General features: G+C 40.3%; 1 long non-coding RNA gene across 1 annotated transcript; it reads right to left on the bottom strand.

Moving 5' to 3' along the window:
- Positions 1-903: 903 nt before the first annotated feature.
- On the bottom strand, positions 904-8,966 carry LOC125752860 (uncharacterized). Its single transcript, XR_007403346.1, has 3 exons — positions 8,827-8,966; positions 2,481-3,152; positions 904-2,294 (listed from the first exon to the last, which is right to left on the bottom strand). It is a non-coding gene; the product is annotated as an uncharacterized LOC125752860 (long non-coding RNA).
- Between the last annotated feature and the right edge of the window lie 400 nt (positions 8,967-9,366).

Here is a 9,366-nt window from a genome sequence, read left to right as displayed (position 1 = left end):
ATTTCTCAGATGTGCAGGTTGAGTCACTGGCCTAAGGTTACAGGGCCCTAGAGCGGTGGGACGGCATTTGAATTCAGGCAGCCTGACCCCAGAGCCCCCGTTCTGGCCCCCAAGGGAACTCTCCCCACTTTTCCTTTGGAGCAATACTAAAATCCTCACCAATGGCGTAAATAACCCCCAAGGGAGTGAAGGAGGAGAGGCTGTGGGAGCAGAGTTTCTGAGGGGGCAGCTGGCAGGTGGACCAGGCTCCTGGGACGACTAGATCTCACTCTTCCTGGCTGGATGACTCCTTCCCTGGATCCGAGCCCACCGAGGAGCTAACACAAAGAGATAACAGTGTTTCCTTTGAAGCCAAGAAGGTCCTGTTTGTTCCCTGCTGGGGACTGGACCTATCTGGAGGTCCCTAGAGCTGAGAGATGAGCCTGGGGGGCAACAGGAACCTGCTGAAAATCATACACCATGATGATAATCGGAAGGCCGGCCTACATGCAGTGATGTGACGTGCCTAAGCGTTAACATCCTCTTACGTGCCTGTGAGACGCGTCCTAAAGCCCCCCGGGAGTGCACATGAGCAAAAGGCAGGACAAGTCAGGAGAGGGAGGAGCACACAGCGGGGCAGGCTTTTTGGAAAGAAAGCTGGCCATGCCTGTGAGGAGCCTCAAAACCCTCCAGACCCAGGTGCAAACAAAGATTTAACCATCAAGATGCTCTCTCCAGTACTTCTGAGAGATGTTCCAAACTAAGAGATTGTTTAAATGAAATATGTTGCATCCAATTGATGGAACACTTTGTAGCCATAAAAATCACGTTTTCAAACAATAGTTAATGATGTGGGGAAATACCTTGTGCTGCAAGGTGTTAAAAAACCAAAATTCAACTGAATATTGAAGACCTAATTGGCTTTATTTGATGATTCATGAGCTGGGCTGCATCCTCTCTAGGAAACAGAAGGGAGCTCTCTGAAGAGCTGAATGACACGGGAGACCTTTATGGGCAGAAGGCGCAGGGACAAGGAAAGAGTAGATTACCTCTCCTTTCTTTGGGGGACAGAAGGGACCTGCCAGGTAGATTAGCTCATGAGTGCTGAGCAGAAAATTCCAGACTGACTGGGTTAAGATTTATTCCTGGGAGAGACTGAAACTGTAATTAGGTTACATAGTAGGTCTTGGTTTACTGATGTGGGGCTTAGCACAAGTGACTCCATTTTGGACCAGCTATCTCTTTTTGATAATTCTCCCCTTTTGATAAGATTCTCAGATGTGATCACAACGTAAGGCATCACTCCCAGCTACCTCTCTGAAGTTCTCACGGTTTTGGCTGATCCTGTGTGGTAGTCGCAGATCCTCATGTTTGCTGAACCTCTGTGGTATTCACATATTATGATGATGGTTGCTGAACCTCTGTGTATCTGGAGGTCATGACTTCGGGTTTACATCTTTAAGTTGCTCGTTCTCTTCATTCCTCTTCTGATGCTCCAGTCTTTGGGAGATCCTTGCTTGGTGGTTAGTAGCTACAGACATGCATTTGAAGCTTTTGAGAGAATACAGCACACCAGCGGGACTACTATGATTATTACAAGCAGGATATTCCTAACATCTGGAATGCACTTTAGAACCACGGTCCCCAAGACCAAACCAATCAAAATGAAATAAGTCAAAGAAAGACTCAAGGAGTCCTCTTTTAAAAGCCACAAATAAAAAATAAATTTATTATAAAAAAATAAAAATAAATAAAAATAAAAAAATAAAAGCCAAGGAGTTTGCTCAGTCATCTTACGTAACTTGCCCAGAAGCATTAATTCAGGTGTAGCAGGTGGTGTTGGCCACAGCACAGACACCTCTTTGCTCAGCTAAAAGGTAATTAAGGGCAGTCATTATCAAGAACGATTTTGGCCAGAGAGTCTAAGGATTTTTGTTGGGAAGCTATTGTTTTAGCAACAGATTTCACAATACTTTCAAGAGTTCAAAAGTTCTTTGTCGCAGCTTCAGAGGAGCAGTGCTATATCAAAGGAAGCTCATTTTAAATAAGGAACGCCTCCTGGTAATTCCCTTTTGAGCCTGTGACTCAGGACTGGAAGGGTGATAGCCATGCAGGCCAGCAGAATTTAGGGGTCTGCAGACCACACAGGCAGTTTTATTCTGGGTCCCTTTTTATGTACTTGGGTGCACCTTTCCCTGGACTTGATGCTGGTAGCCAGAGACGGGTAAATGGACAAGGTGTTTCTAGCATCATGGACAGAGATTGGAGTTCTTGATGGCAAATCCAGTGATCTGAGAGTCTCCCTCGGTAACGGCCTGGGAGATATAAAAATGATGGGGTCATCTTTCCAGGCCAATGCCAGAGAGAAAGAAAGAAAGAAAGAAAGAAAGAAAGAAAGAAAGAAAGAAAGAAAGAAAGAAAGAAAGAAGGAGAAAAAAGTTTCATGTTCAGTTAAAGTATGAAGTCTGGATCAGATGCTAACTTAGGTCAAAGCAGCCTACCTTGACGGCAGCTACTTCTCTTCCTCATCAATTTGATTCGGAGGCCTCCAGCATCTGCACAGGACCAGTGTCAGGCGGAGCCGTCCTCAGCTGTGAGACGTATGCCAAGGGGTCTAGTGCTTGACGTTTGTCTGCTATATGGGGGTGAGGAGGACCTGGTAGAGTCCTTCGCAAAGAGATTTAAGGGAAGTCTTTGTCCTTAGTGACTTCAAATCAGAAAGTGGGAGAAAACTGGAAATTTTAGTTTGGAGAGTCATAGCCAAATATTTATTTGAGGAAACTAAAAGGATTCAGAATCATGTCCGGTTTATACAGTTTTGTCTAACAAAACATCGAAGAAAACAGAATTGGAATCTGACATCTACAAAGGTGAAACGCAAATTTTCTCTCTACAACTACCCCTGTTTTCCCCAAAGATAATCACAGTAAAATCTAATTGGCATTAAGCTTGGCCTGATTATTTCTCAGGCCTAAGTGCAGCAAGAATAGTGATTGACCATATAAGCGCTTCTTGAGACTGCTTTGCTGGAACATTTCATAAAGAATCTTAGATTGAACTCTTAAAAGCTCCAGAGGCCAAGATGGTAAGCCAAGGACTCAGCATCATGTTTTACCTGCAGTACCATTCCAGTATATTCTGGTAATATAGTCAATGTTTCCAACTGTGTCCCACTGCAAGAAGAAGAAATTCTTATTAAACTTATGCAAACAATTAACTATATATTTCTGTGAAGAAACCTAAGGCTTTCTAAATTCTGGACGCATCAGGTAGGGAGGAAGAGTGACTATTTCATCTTTTTTTACAAAGGTACAGTGTAATTGCTGTAATTCATATATAGCTTAAGAGAAAAGATTTTGTTAAGTCTGGAAAAACAAAACATTCGGGAACCAGGTATGTTTTCAGACAAAAAGGCATTCTTCTCATTAGTCGGTTTGAATCCAGTTTCTCCATGCGTTCTGGAAATTTTTACCCAGTTCAGTTTCATGATCTTAGAGTTATCAGAAACCTGTACTTGTCAGAGTCCTCTCCATGAATCTTTTTGAAGATGAAGTACTTTTGCAGGAACACTTTTGCAAAAGCATCAGAGTAAAATAATCACTCTGTAAATGATAAAAAGACTTAAAACATGCCCATTGTTACAGATCTGATGCAAGTTGGTCACAGTGGAATTGACAAGGAAATTTAGTTATTTCTGTGATACTCAGCATTGCAAAATGATAACTGGAATGATGATAAAAACATTATCCCAGGATATATCAGAATTTAGGAATTTCATACTACTTCTGGAACACTTAGAATACATATACAACAACATACATAACAGCATAGAGAAAGCTTAGTATTACTTCTTATTTGACAATTCTGTCCATGTCACTCAGCGTATCAAATAAACCTAATTTAACATCTCCCTTTTTATAAGGCGAGAGAACAAATTTTTTGAGATGTTCCAGGGACCACCCGGAAAATCCCAAAGTTATTTCAGGCTCAAAGAGACTTCATTTAGAATTTGATTTGGGGAAGTTTGTCAAAAGCATCAAAAGGTTTAAAAACACCTGGTCAAATAATACCATAGGTCACTGTGAGATAATATTTAGTTATCTATTGAACCATACGGACAAATAATTCTCAGGAAAATACAGAAAGTTAAACAGTTGTAAAATAATAATTAAAAAAAAAAACCTTAGCTGTTTTAATAGAGAAGACTTCATTTTCTCAAGTAATCAAGGACCTGATGATAAAGTCAAAATAAAGCACAACAAATTATTTTGGTAAGATACAAAATCTCTGCTTTTTAAGCAGATTACTTAAAAGGCAAATAAACTTTTACAATCAATTACTAACAGGAGACCAAAGGTCCAAGAAAACTTTTAACAAAGAGAAAACATTCTAATTTTGTACCCATGTACTTCTTATATTAACACTCATCTTTTTTTTTTTTAACATAAATTCACTTCATTCTCAACCAGCCTGAGCAAAAATAAAGTTCCTTTCCCAAGGTTCCTTTTCCATAAATCTTCTAAAATCTTTCTTTTTTTTTTTTTTTTTCCTCTTTTCCATTCTGAACTACCAGTCTCACTTTAGGACAAAATTTCTTTTTCTTATCTTTAACAAAAATACATTTCCATTCTTCACCTTCTTTTATAGAAAACACACATCCTAATTTCCCTGCATATGAAGATGTTTCCCTTATAATTTTGAGTAGCTTTAATTATATATATTAGAACTTTTAACCATAGAAATTTTTTTAGTAAAAAAAAAAAAAAAAAAAAAAAAAAGAAATTTTTTTAGTGAAAATAAAGGAGCCAACAACGTAAAGACATTAGCATTCTGTGGCTCGGTGTTATAAATGTTATAAATACTTGTTATAATTTTTGGAAACATATGCTTTCTCATAGTAAATTTCTCAGCATGGCACAAAACGTGTTTACTAGTAGACCCAAAATGTCCTTAGTTTCTCTGTAAACAAAGCCAAATGTGGACAAGCCCATTTTTAGTAATTAATTTTTTGTGTGCTTTATCTTATTTGGAAATGATCTAGAAATTTAATGACTATCCATTATTTAAATTAACTTGGCAAAACTTTAAGGTTTCGGGTTCCCAACAAGATTTGGGAAACTATTTTTTAAAATCACCTAGGAACTTTTATCTTGCTTACATCTATTTAATTTACTTGTTCCCAACAATTACATTTAATTACTTATTAAAGTTTCATCATACCAAGTTATTTTACTTGCTGACAAGTTTCGTAAGAGCGGTTAACATGAACTTACTTGACTAATATACCCAGGAAGAATAAAAATTGCATTATATTCAATGTTGATAACTCTAAAGACATGTCTATTTTAATTAAACCAACAAACTTGAACAACAAACTTAAATTAACTCTTAATGCCAAATATTTTCTCAGATTACATGAACCTGAGAAGTATCTGGGTTAGTTTCTATTCTATGTCTGAGAATTCTATGAATCCTTAATTCATGTAAGTGCTTATTCTCTTTGACCCAATTAAATAGGTCTCTTTACAAATTGATTTTAGTAGCACCATCCAGAGGTAGAAAATATCACACATCTATAGCATCTATGCATAGAGAGAGACACACACGTGTAAACATAAAAGCAGATAGAGAGACCTCACAGCTTCCATTTAAAAATTACTACTTGGATCACAGACAATAATACAAAACTCACTAGTTATAAAAATATTGACTCTAAGTTGCTTTTCTGGCAGATGGAGTAAGTTAAGGTCACCTGCTCAGATGGCTAAAGCTTTTTACTAATATTGGTGGAGAAGACATTTAAAATATCCTTCCTTCCCCTAAGTTTTAAATGACCTTTCCCTCTAGATAGATAGTTTCATTTTAGCTTAAGGGAGGAGGCCTAAAATAATTTCCATCAGGCTCTGAACATCAGCTTTCAATCTGGCCAATTTCTGACTACAGAGCTACTTAAAACTCCTTCTAAATATCTTGCCAGTTTTTAGCTGGAAACAGTAAATATTTCTGGCAGTACTGAACAGCCCCATGGACTCGAGAAGTTCCCAAAGAGGATGCAAGCGATAACTCATTTTCCTCTCTCTACTGGGGCGTTATAGGCAGATATGTGGGGGAGCTGCTCGTAAGAAATCTCACCCTTCACCGATTTCTGCCAGTTTCCCAGGACCCCCTCTGATATCTGCCAGAATTTGGCAATGTTCTTCATGAATTATATTTTAGTCTCCCTTGTCTGTTTAAGGGAACCATGTAGCAGTCTACCAGAAAATCCCAACTCTGGGAGGAGCCCATACAGGAAAACTCCTTTGAGGGTAGACATGGGGGTGTCGGGATCCCTGGGTGGTGCAGTGGTTTAGCGCCTGCCTTTGGCCCAGGAGATCCTGGAGACCCGGGATCGAATCCCACGTTAGGCTCCTGGTGCATGGAGCCTGCTTCTCCCTCTGCCTGTGTCTCTGCCTCTCTCTCTCTCTCTCTCTGTGACTATCATAAATAAATAAAAAATTAAAAAAAAAGACATGGGGGTGTCTGTAAGACCCACACTTGGTGGACTTTTGTTTGTGGTCTTGTGGGGAGACCGTTGAGACAGAGGATTACTAGAGCGAGGACTCAAAGGAGGGTAGGAGGGAGCAGTAGGACTGACGACAATCTTACAGTCTCGTTCTAGGTACCTCTAGTGTCTTCTATGTTTTACTAACAGATCTTTTAGTGCAGTTATTTTGAAATTGTTGAAACCTTCTGGAAGCTTCTGCATGCAATTTAAATGGGCACCCTGTTATGTTTGCTTGATTTGGGAGCCCTTGCTTTCAAGGGGACTTCTTAAATGATCTTATCTAATCAGAATGCTCCCCATCATGGCCATTGTAACAACCGGTCATTTTAAATAAGCTTTTGCCATTTTTGTATAGATATATAGAGCTTCCAGAACCATAGTTCTTAGACCTAAAATAGAACAGGTGTATTGGAAGGTGGTATGCTGGACTCTTCAGAATTTAAGGATATCATTTTTTTTGTTACTTATCTATTTTTTCAGCTAAGCCTTTGGGTCTTTTTTTTTTTTTAAGATTTTATTTATTTATTCACGAGAGACAGAGAGAGAGAGAGAAAAGAAGAGACACAGGCAGAGGGAGAAGCAGGCTCCATGCAGGGAGCCCGACGTGAGACTTGATCCCGGGTCTCCAGGATCATGCCCTGGACTGAAGGCGGTGCTAAACCGCTGAGCCACTGGGTTTAGCCACTGCCCGCCTTTGGGTCTCTTGGAGCCAAACTAATACCCAAAAGGGATGTGCCTCTGTGGTTGGGGGATTGTGTGGTATTTTACAGTGTACTTTATTGCATGGGGATTTTCTTGAGTTTGGCGGATGATCTAGTGTCAGTCTAACCCATTCCATGACCAACTTATCCTAACATAGGAGTCTTGGGATTAGGTGATGAGTCCTCTAACACCTTTTAAATGTTTGACCTGCACCTATCAATTTTGCAGCCACTTCTGGGATTCCCATTAGCAACAACCTTCATCTACACAAAACTAGACAAATAAGCATGTACACCTTACGGTATCAGCAGTACCCAGGAGATGTTGTCGCGTCCTGGCCAAGAGAAGACTATGCACACCACCAGTCATTTCTATGGAAGATGGGACTAGAGAAAGAGCTGAAGCAGGAGACTCGAGAAGTGAGTCGTGGACTGGACTGGGTTTCCAAAAGGGGAATTAAAGACTAGAAAGCCAGTTAGATCAGAAACTCAACACAAAGAAAGCAGAGCTCAGAACTGAGAGGAACCAACCCACAGCTGTTGGAAATGGTGAGAGGGACAAAACACTCAAAAGAGTTCACAGGTATCATGCCTGTGCTTCTCATTGTCCCTGAAGCCATTGGGAGCCTCTCTCAGTCCAATGCTGCCACCAAATCTGTTTTAAAAAATGAATTCAACTGAATATTAAAGATCTTATTGGCTTTTTAAAATGATTCATGAGTTGGGTAGCGTCCCGTCTAGGACCCAGAAAGGAGCCCTGAAGAGCTGAACAAAATGAGAGACCTCTATAGGCAGAAGGAGGCAGGAACAAGGAAAGAGTAGATTACCTCTTCTTTCTTTGGGGACAGAAAGGGCCTAACAGGCAGATGACCTCATGAGTGCTGGGCAGAAAATTCCAGATTGACTGGGTTAAGATTTATTCCTGGGGTAGGGCTGAAACTACATGTAGGTTGAATATCAAGTCTTGGTTTACTGATGTGGGCCTTAGCATAAGTGACTCTATTTTGGGCCTATTGTCTGCCAATCTGCCTATTTTTTTCCCTGTTATTTTTAGAGATGGTGAGTAGGGGCAGAGGCAGAAGAACAGAGAGAATCTTAAGCAGGTTCCATGCTCAGGACAGAGCTCCACGTGGGGCTCGATTTCCCAACACTGATATCATGACCTGAGCCAAAATCCAGAGTTGGACATTTAACAGACCGAGCCACCTAAGCTCTCGGGGCCTGTTGTCTCTTTTTTAAAACAAAGGTTAGGGAATAAAAGCAAGACACAGAATTTCGGATAGAGAATGATTCAAAGTTTGTAAAAAAAAAAAAAAAAAAAAAAGAATATGCAAAGAAAAATTCTTGGAGGGAAATACACAAGAAGCTAACAGGGTGACATTAAGGGAGATATAATAATTTTCTTTGTATATTTCCATGTTTCTAATTATTCTTTAATGTGAACCAAGGGTTACTTTCTATCAGAGGAAACAGCATTGATTCTTAAAAGTTGCAGCTAATTTCCAGGATTGGCAATACATTTTAAGCAGTGATGTTCACATATTCATTCATTCATTCGTTCATTCATTCACTCAATTAGTTAATAAAGGTTTAAAAAAATACCTGATATAGGGATCCCTGGGTGGTGCAGCGGTTTGGCGCCTGCCTTTGGCCCAGGGCGCGATCCTGGAGTCCCGGGATCGAATCCCACGTTGGGCTCCCAGTGCATGGAGCCTGCTTCTCCCTCTGCCTATGTCTCTGCCTCTCTCTCTCTCTCTCTGTGACTATCATAAATAAATAAAAATAAATAAAAAAAACACTAATATATAGTATGAGTTATTTAAGCAGTAGAATGAATTTCTTGATTAGTTCCAGCAAAATTCTGTCATAGGCCGTACTCTATGCTGGGCTAGGCTGGGTTCTGTCCTCTGGAAGCGCCTAGCCTTGAGTGGAGAGGGGGATCCCCTAGCAGAGCCTTAGATGCTACACCTTGAACGGGCAGCTATAACCTTGGGAGAGCCTCCTGCAGGTAGAAGGTGGACATAACTATGTCTCAGATGTTCACCTAAATGAATAAAGTTATCCTCCGTCACTAGAGTGGCTTCATAACGGCCTGCTCATACCCTTAGATGCCAGTCCCCCAATCTCTGCTTTGCTAGTTGA

The sequence above is a fragment of the Canis lupus genome, chromosome 1 (genome assembly GCF_003254725.2).
Source record: "Canis lupus dingo isolate Sandy chromosome 1, ASM325472v2, whole genome shotgun sequence".
In the NCBI taxonomy this organism is placed as follows: domain Eukaryota; kingdom Metazoa; phylum Chordata; class Mammalia; order Carnivora; family Canidae; genus Canis; species Canis lupus.
This window is presented reverse-complemented; position numbering and strand designations above follow the sequence as displayed.